The sequence below is a fragment of the Dipodomys merriami genome, unplaced genomic scaffold (assembly GCF_024711535.1).
Source record: "Dipodomys merriami isolate MVZ:Mamm:240054 unplaced genomic scaffold, mDipMer1.0.p SCAF_21, whole genome shotgun sequence".
NCBI lineage: Eukaryota > Metazoa > Chordata > Mammalia > Rodentia > Heteromyidae > Dipodomys > Dipodomys merriami.
The window spans coordinates 10,159,157-10,171,160 of record NW_027203493.1 but is presented as its reverse complement, the minus strand read 5'-3'; the positions used below and the strand labels follow the sequence as shown (position 1 = coordinate 10,171,160).

Here is a 12,004-nt window from a genome sequence, read left to right as displayed (position 1 = left end):
AAATGAAGTCACAAAATGCTCTGCCAGAGCCATCACACTCAAGGAAGGTCCCTAAGGTATATGGGAGTGTGATGTCATTGAAACCAGATGGAAAAGCTTGAAATCCCTTAATCCCAGTCAGGCATAGTGAAGGAGCTTACTCTGAAATGATTAAGAACATGGGGGCAGGGAGGGGAAAGGGAGAATTTCAGCACTGGATGGCCCTTGAATACAGGATGGGATCCCCAAGATTTTTCCCCCCTCCAATTAAATTTGCATTTCATCTACCATATTGTGATTGCTTCACTCTAGACATTTTCATTTGAGACCCAAGGCTTTTCTTCATGGGTCCTGAGCTACAGGCTCCTGGATGATGAGGTAAGTAACATTAGCTTCCACTGGACAGAGTGAATTGTTGTGATTCCCAGAAACCCAGGGCTTAAAAGTTGGATCTACTCTGTTAGGACCTAGGCTTTGTTCTCTATTGGGCCCTTATTGATATGACTGCCACACAGGGATCTCTAGACCTATCCATAAACATTATTAGACCAGCCCCACAATGTTGATCCAGTAAAAGAAAACAGACTCCAAGCACTGACTAAGTCAGCATTTGGTGAGACTGTAGTAGTCTCTGCAAAAAGAAAAAAAAGAAAAAGTCACCTCAAAGAGTATATGGCTGTCTGAAACCCTAATATACCCCTCCCTTCTCTCTCCTCCCTGTGCTCTATGCTTTTCAAGCTCTGGCACCTTGCTATTTAGCCTCTAAAGGACACTGGCCTCCTGAGCTTTGTCCTATACCACTCCTTCAGTCTCTGTTCCTTACCATGTGCTTGCGCTGGCTTCCTTGTCTTTGCTGAGATCCTCACCATGAAACCTGCCCTAGCTATTTCTGGGTGAGCCTCTAGTCCTCAGCCTAAACATGCCTTTCCTAGACAAGGCATTCAAAAACCTATCATCTGGTTCTCCAATGCCCAACAGTTAGAATGACTTAGGGAAGGAAGGAAGGATGGCATTGAAAACAACTTTACCTTTGACATGGATGCACAGGGCAGAAGTTGTCTTAACTTTTCTGAAGTTGACTACTTTCAGAAGAAGATTTTGTTGTTGTTGTTTAGTGATGATGGAACAACAACAACAAAAAAGAGTAAGTGTGGGGTAAGGGGAGCAGAATCCTAGTTATTTTTCTCCAGCATCTAAGTGGTCATTACAACTTTCACCTCCAAATTGCAAAATATGCTGGCTTTTAGAGAAATGTTTCTCAAGATTGAATATACCTCTTGATCAGGGTAAGTGATGAAAACTTCTATTTAACGGGGGAAGGGGATTGTGAAATAGCTTATACTGTGCATGCTATGGCTTATGTCCCCCACTGGGCTTAATCACAGCCTCTAATGCTTTCAAAATTAGGAAAATAATCAGGGATTCTAGTTTCTAAAGGAATGAGAGAGCGCTAAGATGATTGGCCAATTTAAGATTCTCACCTTAAGGCAGTTTTTGTTTTGCAGAGTAGGGGAGTTGAGGGGGGCAGGGGGATGCAGGTGTAGGTTCTGGGGCTTGAACTCATGGCCTGGCTGCTGTCCTCAAGATTCTTTTTCTCAAAGCTAGCACTCTGCCACTTGAGTCACAGCACCATTTCCAGCTTTTTCTGAGTGGTTTTATTGGAGATAAGAGTATCATGGACTTAACTGCCTAGGCTGGCTTTGAACTGCAATCTTCAGATCTCAAGCATGAGCCACCAGCACCTGGCCTTTTTTTTTTTTTTTGGCATGGAAGAGTCTCCTTGACCTCTCTCTGATACCACCCCAGGACTCTTGTTCAGTGGGGGAAGAAACATAGTTGAGTGCAACAGACTGAGTCAAACCCCAAATTGGCTGGTTTCAGACAAAGCCCTCCAGTTTTTTCCTTCCTTGAAAGAAGAAGAAGGAGTTTGTTTTTACAGGTAAATAGATGACCTTACAGGGGGTGCAGAAGTGAGGTGGTATTATTAGCCCAAATTTTCTTTAGCAGGAATAAATGAATATTGCTATTTAAGTCACTGTTGCAAACTCCCTTACAGTCTCCTCTTTAACTCCAAGAGGCTCCAGAGAGCCTTAAACTTGATATTAGAATAGGCAAAACAACAAATGGAACAGTGCCAGCATGAGTGTGGTAGCCACATAGACATGAACTTGATATTTTACAACTTCCAAGTTCTGAGGCTTTTGGATGATCCACTTAAACTTTCATGCCTCCATTTCCTTGGCTTTAAAGTAGGAAAAGTAATCACTAATATTTCCAGTGTTGTTTCTGTGCTTCATGACCTACGGAGTCAGTGCATAATTATTACAATACCTACACAATAATTTTAAGAATTAAATAAGATCATTTATATGCTGCTGTTTCTGACCAGTGCAGTATCTGGTATATAGTCAGTGCTCACAAACATTGGTTTATTTTCTCTTTTCCATTTCCTTAGGCCAAAATAAATAGTTCTCCTTAATGTAGATACTTTTAGGCAAAGAGGAGAAGTCCTTTCTTGAACTCAATGCTCTAGCTTGATTTTGTGGGAGCTGACGTATTTTGTTTTGTTTTGTCTTGTTTTTCTCCTCCACACCCAGAACTTAACTGGACATTTTCCTTGGTGTTGGAGAGGAGACAAGAGACATAGGCAGGACATTTCTAGGCTTTACTGACCCTGAAAGAAAAGAGACTCAGATCTTTTCAAGGACTACATGACAAACAGCTTTCTTCCCACAGGCCCTCTGGAGGAAACATGAAGGGGAAATGAGTTCTTCTGCATGCCCGGGATGCCCAAGGATGGGTTGGCAATGCGGAAGGTGGTTTTCATCTTGGGCAGGTTCCACATTAGTCTATTAATTCCCTGAGTCTTTAGCTTGACTGCTCAGACAGAAATTGAGCACCACAGCCCTTAGCGGAGGATGATGGGAAAGCTCTAGAAGCCAAGGTCACTTGCTGGAAGCTACATGTTCACCAAAAGACATGACTGAAGAGTAGGGAACATGGGGGTTCTGCTACGGAGGACTAACTTTCTACAAATGTTTCTCACCAGTCCCCTTTAGCACTGTAGCATGCCCTTCATTGGGAGAGAGGGACAGAGATTTTTGAGTCCTTTAGGTGACCAGAGTTAGATGATAACTTTGACTTCTGACCTCAAAGTTGTGATGTGCAAAGCCTGAATACATTTCTACTATTCCCAGTTCCAGCTTACTTAATGTTTGCTGCTAGCTGCTAAGAATGTTAAATCAATGTGCTGTGGGCTCAACATCAGACCCAAATGTCGCTAGCTACCATACATAGCATAGAAAGTAGTTAACCTATTCAAAATGGCCTCTCCTCCCCACCCCACCCCTTTAAATTTTTGTGGTTCTTGGGGCTTGAACTCAGGGCCTGGGCATTGTCCCTTAGCTCTTCAGCTCAAGGAGAGTGCTCTACCCCTGGAGCCACAGCACCACTTCCTGGCCTCTTTTGCAGTTTATATAGTCTACACAGAAATTCACGTCATTTCAGTGAATGATCTATCTGCATGAACCTGTGATTGCACCTAGTTGCATATCTAAAAACCAAACCTACTCTGTGCCTTTAAAAACATGGTTGGCCTGACATTTTCATTAATCTAAGAAGACTTCATTGAAACACTGCTGGCATTTCCTGTCTGTCTGGTCACATCCATTGACCCTCATGTGATACGCCATAATCAGCATGAGAAACAGGGCCACCTCCCTCTCATTGAGATTTCTCCTGACTGCATACCTCCCTGTTGCAGCAGCATTTACATGCGTACATGCATGCATGCATGCTCAGAGCTAAAAATAAACAGCTGCCAGAGGCTGTCCTCTGTATTGAGCAGACATCCTCTGTCTCCCTTTAGTGGGCACAGCATAAGCTCCAGAAAGAAATTGAGGCTATCAGACAGTCTTAAGCTTAAACTGACATCTCAAAGGCAAGTTGCATTGGCCAGGAGGGGCTGAGGAGGGCAATACCAAGGGTAAGCTTTGAGATCATCTTGCCCAGGCTTCTCTGTGGCCTCTGAATAATTACTTATTGGCATCCAGAAAAACCATTGTCAGGGAAAGCTGACCATAAAGGCTAAGAAAGGAGATGATTCCCTTCTGTAAATAGCCTCTTGCATCCTGCTTCCACCCTCTCAGGACAGAGGGGCCCTGCCAGGTGAATCTGGGTAGTTATGTGCCTGAGGAAGAATGATTTGTGCACCTATAATTGTTGTCCAGTTCTTCCAATCTGCAAGAATTCTGCCCACCTCCATCACTCTATCAGTCAATAAACCCTTTGTCATGCTGAGGTGTGGCAAATTCTTCCTCTGAACAGCTCAGATTCTAGCACACACCATCCAATGGGACACATGGGTACACACACACACACACACACACACACACACACACACACACATACACACACAGAGGAGAGAGAGGAGAGAGGCAGCCATTCAAATTGGTTTAAAAATAGCACTCATCCATTGAGCTCATTTTTCAGGGATGTTATTTTAGGAAGAAAAAATATATCTATCTCGCCTTTGAGAGGGAGAAAAAGTAAACCGTCACATTGCCTTAAAAGTCCCACTAATGTCGTTAGAGACAGCACTTGCAGCCTTTGTTGGATTTCCTCCTCCTCTTACCATCGAAGGAAAGTAGTTTGTTTGCTAATACCCCTGCCATCTGGGTATTTACAGAGATGGGCTTCTTCTTGGGGTGAGGAGGAGGGAAAGACCGCTGGGAGCAAGCCCTGGCCCTTCCTTCCCCTCTTCTGCGCCCCCACCCTCCCATTGTCAGCAGGGACTCCTTTTAGGCTGATGGATTTGTGAATCAGCTTTGAGGGGCTGATTCCTGACACTGGGGAGCCCCCAGACGGCCGCTGGTCACTTGGAAAAAGCTGTGTTGCGTGTGTGGTGTTTGAATTTCACCCTTATTTGTCCCTTCCCTGGGAGTCTGTCCGTCGGTCGGTCTGTCTGCAACTCACATCATTGCTCCCGGGAAAGCTGTAGCTGGCAGAATCCGTGGGAGACCAAGCAGGATGCGTGGGCGCAGGAAACAGAGGAGAGAGAGAGAGAGAGAAAGAGAGGGGGGAGGGAGAGAAAAGGGAGCGCGCGCGGGAGAAGGGGAGCCATAGAATCTGTTATTTACGTCACTCGAGGAGCCGGGCTACCTAGCAGACGAACACACAAAATTAATCCGAGTTACAGCCATGGCTGTCTTGGCTACAGTGGCCAGATGCGAAGGGGGCGGGGGCCGGGGGGGAGGGTGGACACGGATGCGCAGGAGGCGTCTGGGCACCGCCGCCTGGGCCAAGGGGGCGGCGGCGGGGACTTTTTGGGGAGGGGGGCTGTCCCGCTGGGCACGCCCCTCGGGGCTCCACACTCCGGGTGCGAAGCCGCCTCTGCAGCTGCCCAGCCCAAGCCTGGGGAGGCGCCTGGGCCGGCCTCGGCTGCTCAGTGGCTGCGCTGGAACACAAAAGCGCTGTCTCTGAGCAGAAGCTCTTCTCCGCTGAAGCAGACCCACCAAAGAGGAGAATCTGCGCGTGACGTCAGTAGCTGCTGACTGACGCAGGCTGGCAGAGGAGACTCAAGGCGGCTGCTCCGCGCTGGTCTTCACCACTCTGTTTTCTCCAGCAACCTCTTCCCCCTACCCTACCCCCCCCCCCCGTAGTGAATTGCTAGAACGCGAAGCACACACGGAGACACACACACAGGCAGCTTTCAAAATACACATTTCCAAAGGCGGTGTGTTGCACACCCCACGCCGATTTTGCAAAGCATGGGTGGGAAACCTGGGAAGGGGTACGGATGATCTCTTCTCCCCCCCCCCCACACCCTCATTTTGGGAACCTCCATCGTGGATACAGGAGACTCTAGAGCTTTCCTGGGAAAGCTCCCTTTGGAGCACTCCTCTTCCCCGGGATATAGGAAATCCAGTCAATGGAGACTGGACAGTTCTAAGAACACAGTCAGCCCAGCGCCTTCTGCCTGGGGAAACCGCGATGGGAGCTTGCAACAGGCAGAGGCACGCGCGAACGCACGGGAGGGAGAATACAAGAAATATTTTTGTTTTGTTTTGCTTTAGGGGGAAAAAATAATCCTCTGCAGTAAGGCAAGCGAGTCTAGTGCTGCAGGGGGGAAACTGAGGAGGGGGAGCACATTCGGTGCACATTTAATGTTTTGGACGCAACGTTCCAGCGAGATGCCTTTGTGTGTGTGGAGGGTTTTTTTTTTTCAGTACTTGCTAAAAATAGCATCAGGGTTTGATCGTGTTCCAGAAATAGACCGAGGGCTGTACTGGGATGAAAAGCCAGCGCGGGTGGAAGAAAACCTGGACATCACCGCATTCCTCCTCCCCCCCCCCACCGCAACTATGTCTGGAAATTAATTGTTGGATTTTTCCTTTCCTCTCTCCTCTCTTCATCCACTTTATCTTCCCTCCCCCCTGTTTCTCTTTCTCTCAAGGAGTTCCCGTTTGGGTAAGTAATCTTATGTCATGTGCATGCCGCAGACTGTAAGTATGAGCTGGCGCTTACTTTTGCATGCCCCTGTGCTTTCTTGGCTGCCTTTTTACCTCTTTCTACATACACAAAGGGATGGGGCTGAGAAGCGGGGAAGGGGTGTCGCTGGGTGTGACTTATAGAGAGAGATGTGATGAACTTGGGGCTGCATGCAAAGAAACTGAGAGAGGGAATTCTTGCAGAGTCGGGAATCACCCTGACAAATATCTGAATCAATAGTGGCTGCAACTCACTCTCTGGTTCTGGGTCGGCGCTGTTGAGCTCTGCTCTCTCCACGGCCCCCTCCCCTCCTTATTTTCTCAGTCTTAAAGGGTGTCCAGACACGACTTTAATGGGCCATCTCTTGGCGAGATTAATGGGAAACGATGCGATACGGACCCAAACTGCATGGGATTAGGAAGTATACCGAGTTGGGAGGGGGAAAATAAAACACCCTCATTCCTCTGACAAACCTCCTTGTTCGCGGCTGCTCCGGGGGGCAGAAGCCGGACTAGGGTCCCTAACAGGCCGAGGACTCGGTAGCTGTCCACGGAAGATAGGTGCTGAAAATGTCTTCAGCGAGTTCAGTTCCGAGCGCCAGGGGGCGGGGTTGGCGCCAGCTGCCGGCTAAGCCCCGCCCTGGAAGGCCGAGCAGGGCTGCGGGGAAGAGAGGGTTAAGGATGTTCAAAGGGGATAGTCGTGACTTCGGTGAGCTTTGGGAGAAGGGGGGGGTGAGTGGGAGGCAAAGGGGGGGGGGAATTTTTAAAGGAGAGGGAGCGAAGTGTTAGATTCGAGGATGAGCTAAGGCTGGGTGCTCCAGGAACGGCAGGCCGGTGGCTCACCATCTTTATTTATTTTTTCCTGCAGAGACTGGCCACTCTCTGGGTCTCCATTCCCAGGTTCCCACACCTGCCCATCAGAGGGTTTGAAATATTTCTCCCTGATGATAGTGACTTTCTCACTTCATGCCCATATCCCTCAACCCCCCCCCCCACATCTGCAATTCCTGGGAGGTGTGTGTGATATGGAATTGCATTATTCCCACTTCTTTCTTATCCTAGACATAGGCGCCCTAAATGACTTGGTGGAATGACTGTTTTAGAAGTCAAAACGCAAAAAGTGGCTGGTGCGATACCCAGAGAACCCAAGCTGGAGGGAAATGGTCTGGTGCTTGAAAGCCAAAATGTTGAAAACCAGCACCGAGATAAACTGGGGAGGGGTGTTTTTCAAGTTGATAAATGTTTACTAAGGAAACCAACCAGCAAACTCCCTGGGGCTGCAGGCTTGACCTAGAGTGAGAGTCCTTGGCAGCAGCTCCAGACATTTGGACAGAACCTGTAGGCAGACAGGTGAGGAGGGAGAAAGGTTATCAGAGGTGAGAGGGGCTGATTCTCACGAGCACACAAAGACATGCATACTGATTAACTCCTTGGCAAGGAATAAGACTGCATCCTCAAACTGGCCCACAAGGGTGGGCTGTTATGGTAGGGGGAAGCCAGCATTTTTTGCAAGTCTTCTGGAAGCTAAGCGTTATGTGCGCACAGGCATATTCTATGCATCATGTTTTAAACAACAGGTCAGGATGATGTGGTAGGTATCTGTGGAGGCTAGCCTACAGGGGCGAGAGAAAGGAGACCACAGGTCCTATCAGCTTCATCTACCTGACAACTGACCCTGGCTTTAGTGACCAGTCCTCTGCAGTGCAACTAGGTGGCAGCCTGAATTGGGGGGGGGGTACAGGGGGGAGGAGAGGGTGGGTTGAGTTATTTTTAGTTCAGAAGCAAGTCCTTCTCTGGGAGGCTCCCAGTCTGAGGCTGAGTATTCGTGGGCTCATAATAGTAACAAGAGCGGCTACTGATGATGTGGAGAATAACACAAATAACGCTGCAACCCACACTTTCGTCTTGACAACTCAACTCATGCCAAGGCTGCCGCCGGCTCTCGGCCCACCCCTGGGCCAACTCGTCATTCCACAGGACCTACTAGTTGGTTTGCGTTCACCAGCCTCGCCCCTCACAGCTCCACAAGCTGCAGAGGGTGTGTTTACAAATTCTGCCACTTTTGCAAAGGAAATTTTAGTGGTGGGGGGGCTGTTGAGGCAGGGAGCAGCCTGGCGAGGAGGGGGCGGTAGCAATAAAATACTTGCAACACGTGGGGTCTTGATGTGGTGGGGGGCGAACACCCCATGTCCTTATTTCCTTCCACCGTGGTACCCCCCTCCCCTTCCCCATTGTTTAGCACAATACACAAGTTTACACCCCCCCTCCCAAACTGGATCCTATTAAATAATTCAATGGTAGCAGTGTAATTTTGGTTGGAACCAGCACGGATTCCCAAGTCGTGACTGCAAAAAAGTGAGTAATGTGCGCCGGCTGCGTCACGGCTCTAGTCACAGTTCATTCCGAACTGAGAAGGAATCGTGACTTCGCCTCGAGACGTCCCCTACATGGGAGACGGGGCGGGGAGGAAAGGGAGGGGAACCAAATTAGGTGGTGGTGTGTGTGGGGGGAACAGGGGTGGGGGAAAGACCTATCCAATGAAAACCGCTGTCAGGGGGACATTTGAACTCCCGCTGCTGGCTGTACCGTTCACCCCTCCGCTGCCCCGCGCACCTCTCCCGCACCCCACCCGCCCGGGCCAGCGCTCACCGGCGCGCCCCGCGCCTTCTCCCTACCCGAGGAGTCCTCAACAAGTTGGAGGAAGGCAGTAGCGCAGGGGTTAAGCTCGGGAATTCGCAATTACCAAGATCGTGACCCTCCCACACAGTACAGTAACTTATATACTTACCTGGCAGAGCCCGCTTTTGCCGCTGGGCAAACACCCGTGGGGTGGGAGGGGGGGTGGGGAAGGGCGGGAGGGGTACGGGCCGTCTGGAGAGGGCTGCTTCCAGCGGGCTGCAGTACAGACGGGACCGGCGTGCTCCCGAGACCCCCCACCACCACCACCCCCCAGACCCAGGTAAGGAGCAAAAGGTGTGTGGACTGACTGGCTGGTGGTCTGTAGGCTCTTTGGGAGGCTGGACAGAACTTTTTTCCCCTCCCGACAGTTGCCCCGCGCCGAGGCGGCGGCGGCGGGCTCAGACTGTCAGAAGAGCCCCCTCTGGCGTGGCGGGCGCGCGCCGACGCTTGGAGGGTGTGTGTACTTGCGTCTGTCCCTAGTGGAGCGGAGCGGAGCGGGGGGATGCAAGTGGGAGGGTGGGTGGGTCGCCAAGCTGCAGAAGGGTGACGGAGGGGCGGAGGGGCGGAGGGGCGGTGGGCCAATAGGGACTGGTAGACAGCGCCTCCAAGGTCTAAAGACCTGTTCTCTGGGCATGCCCGCAAAGGGCGTGTGTGTGTGTGTGTGTGTGCGCGCGCGCGCGTGCGCCCTCCTGCACGTCGATGCCAGTATGGCCAAAAAAAAAAAAAAAAAAAAAAGGCAACTTTCCCCCCTAAGTTCTTGCAATGTGTGCAGGATCTCACCCTCGCTTAGGTATCCGCCCCCCTCCCCAATGGGCAGGGGAAGGAGGGGGGTGGGAGTTTGTGTTCACAGGCGTCCATCTGATCACATCCTTCTTTGACTTTAATGAGATGGGACAGGCAGGCAAAAGAGGACGGGAAAGGGGGTCGGTGCACCCATCGACGTTTGGATGCGTAGAATGGGGTTGGGGAATCCTCCCTCTCTTCCTCCTGCAGACCACGGTGGTGGAAGCTGGCAGTCAATGGTAGAGGCTCGCCCCTTGTTGTTCTCCCAACATTCTGCAAAATGGGTAGAAAAAACAGAGGGTCTGCAGGAAAGAGAGGACACTGGAGGCCAAAAATAAAGGCCTTTATCATATCCATGTCGGGCAGGTTTCAAGAAGGGAAGAGCTTCACCCTTCTCATTGAGCATTTAGAACTTTTTTTTTTTCCGGGAAAGAGGGGGGGGGGATACTGAGAGTTAAGAAATTCTCATTTTCTAGAAATAAGCTGACTAAAGTGGAGTTTGGGTTTATTTTATGTTCATCTTTGCCTGCCATTTTCCGTCTGGAGCTGCTGGCTTGCGTCCCAAGGGGAGAGGTCGCTCTCCTGAGCCCTTTTCCCAGTATGTCGCGCCACCCTCTTCATCTGGGCTGGGACTGGGGGTGTGTGGTAGTGGGTGTGTGTGGGGGGTCATAGATAGCTCCCCCCCAACAAAAATATTTTAATGTGTTCCAGTCTAGGTTTTGTTGAATAATTAGAAATGGAAATATTTTTTTCTCCCTCCCCCTTCTGGAAAAAAAAAAGGGAAATGTGAGCTGTCTTCTGATTGGTGGGTGACGATTTTAGTCCACACCAATGAGCTGGCGGCCTTGTCTGTATTTATTTAGTGCTCTGGGGGAGTTTTTCTCTTTACGCAGCGCCTGTAGTCACGGCTGGAGCTTCTGCTGAGGGACTTGGAGGGAGAAGAGGAGATTGGGGGGGCGGTGGTGGTGGAGAGCATCTGAAGTGTACCTGTTCGGAGATCCTGCGACCTTGTAGCCAGGGCTACAGAACCCTGATGAGGGAAATAGGGGCGATAGGACCGGCAGGCAGAGAGTCTCCGAGTACTGGGGCGATAGGAGGAGGAGAAGGAGGAGGTGGTGGAGGCTGGGCTCCCGGGATCCCCGATCCCCGTTCCGAGCTTAGTCCTCCACACACCTCTTTTCGCGGCTGTGCCAGGGCTGGGTTTTAGGGAGATCGCGGGAGAAATAATAAGAGGGCTGGGTCGAGGGGCGCGGGGAGCGGCGGGCGGCGCGCGGGGTGTGGGGCGGCTGAGCGGCGCCGGTGCGCGCCCCGGGGAGACCCAGCCTACTCGGCTTCGGGGTTCGGAGACATCCTGGGCAGAAGACGGCGGCGGCGGCGGACCGCAGAAGCCGGCAGAAGACTCTGCCCTTCGCGAATCTTTTTGCGGTCTGGGCTTGCTGTACATAACTCAATAGCCGGAAGCCCTTACCCCAAAAAGCATTCGCGGAGGGCGCACTCGTCGAGACGAACAGACAGCAGCGATCCTCGAGCTCCCCAAGCCCGCTCCTTCCCCAAGCCGCTCCAGCCGAGGCTCCCCCAGCCTTTCCCCACCGCTCCCCACCCCAAACCCCCTCACTTCCCACCGAAGAACCAGTCTTCCCACCAATCCCCCCCCCCCAACACACACACACACACACCGACGATGTCTTTTCCGCACTCCCGAGCCTTTGGTCCTCAGCCTGCCCTCGTCGTCAGCGGGTTCTCTCTCCCTCCCCCCCATCCCACCCCCACCTCGCGCCCCCAACTTTTTAATCGACTTTGTATCCCGGGGTGGGGTGGGGTGGGGGATAAACGGGAGCGGGTGGGGCTCGGGCATTCTCAGAGAAGTGGGAAGAAGCCACCATACAATAAAAGTTTACAGAAGTTGTGTCGGCCCCCCTCCCCCCCAGCCCCTGCCCACACGCTGCCCTCCCCCCTCCCTCAGATCACCCCCTTCACACATAGAAAACACGAGGAGAGGGGCTTGGACGCGGGGTCCCCGAGTGCCTTCTCCATCTAGACTATGAATCCGTTTAGGACCGGCTACGGATGGTCGG

The 12,004-nt window shown here is 51.3% G+C and overlaps 1 long non-coding RNA gene across 1 annotated transcript in view; it reads left to right on the top strand.

Moving 5' to 3' along the window:
* Window positions 1-9,322: 9,322 nt before the first annotated feature.
* Window positions 9,323-12,004, top strand: part of LOC138833965 (uncharacterized) — an 82,691-nt gene continuing 80,009 nt past the window's right edge. The window contains exon 1 of the long non-coding RNA XR_011373978.1: window positions 9,323-9,426. This is a non-coding gene — a long non-coding RNA (uncharacterized lncRNA). The remainder of the gene's footprint in view (window positions 9,427-12,004) is intronic.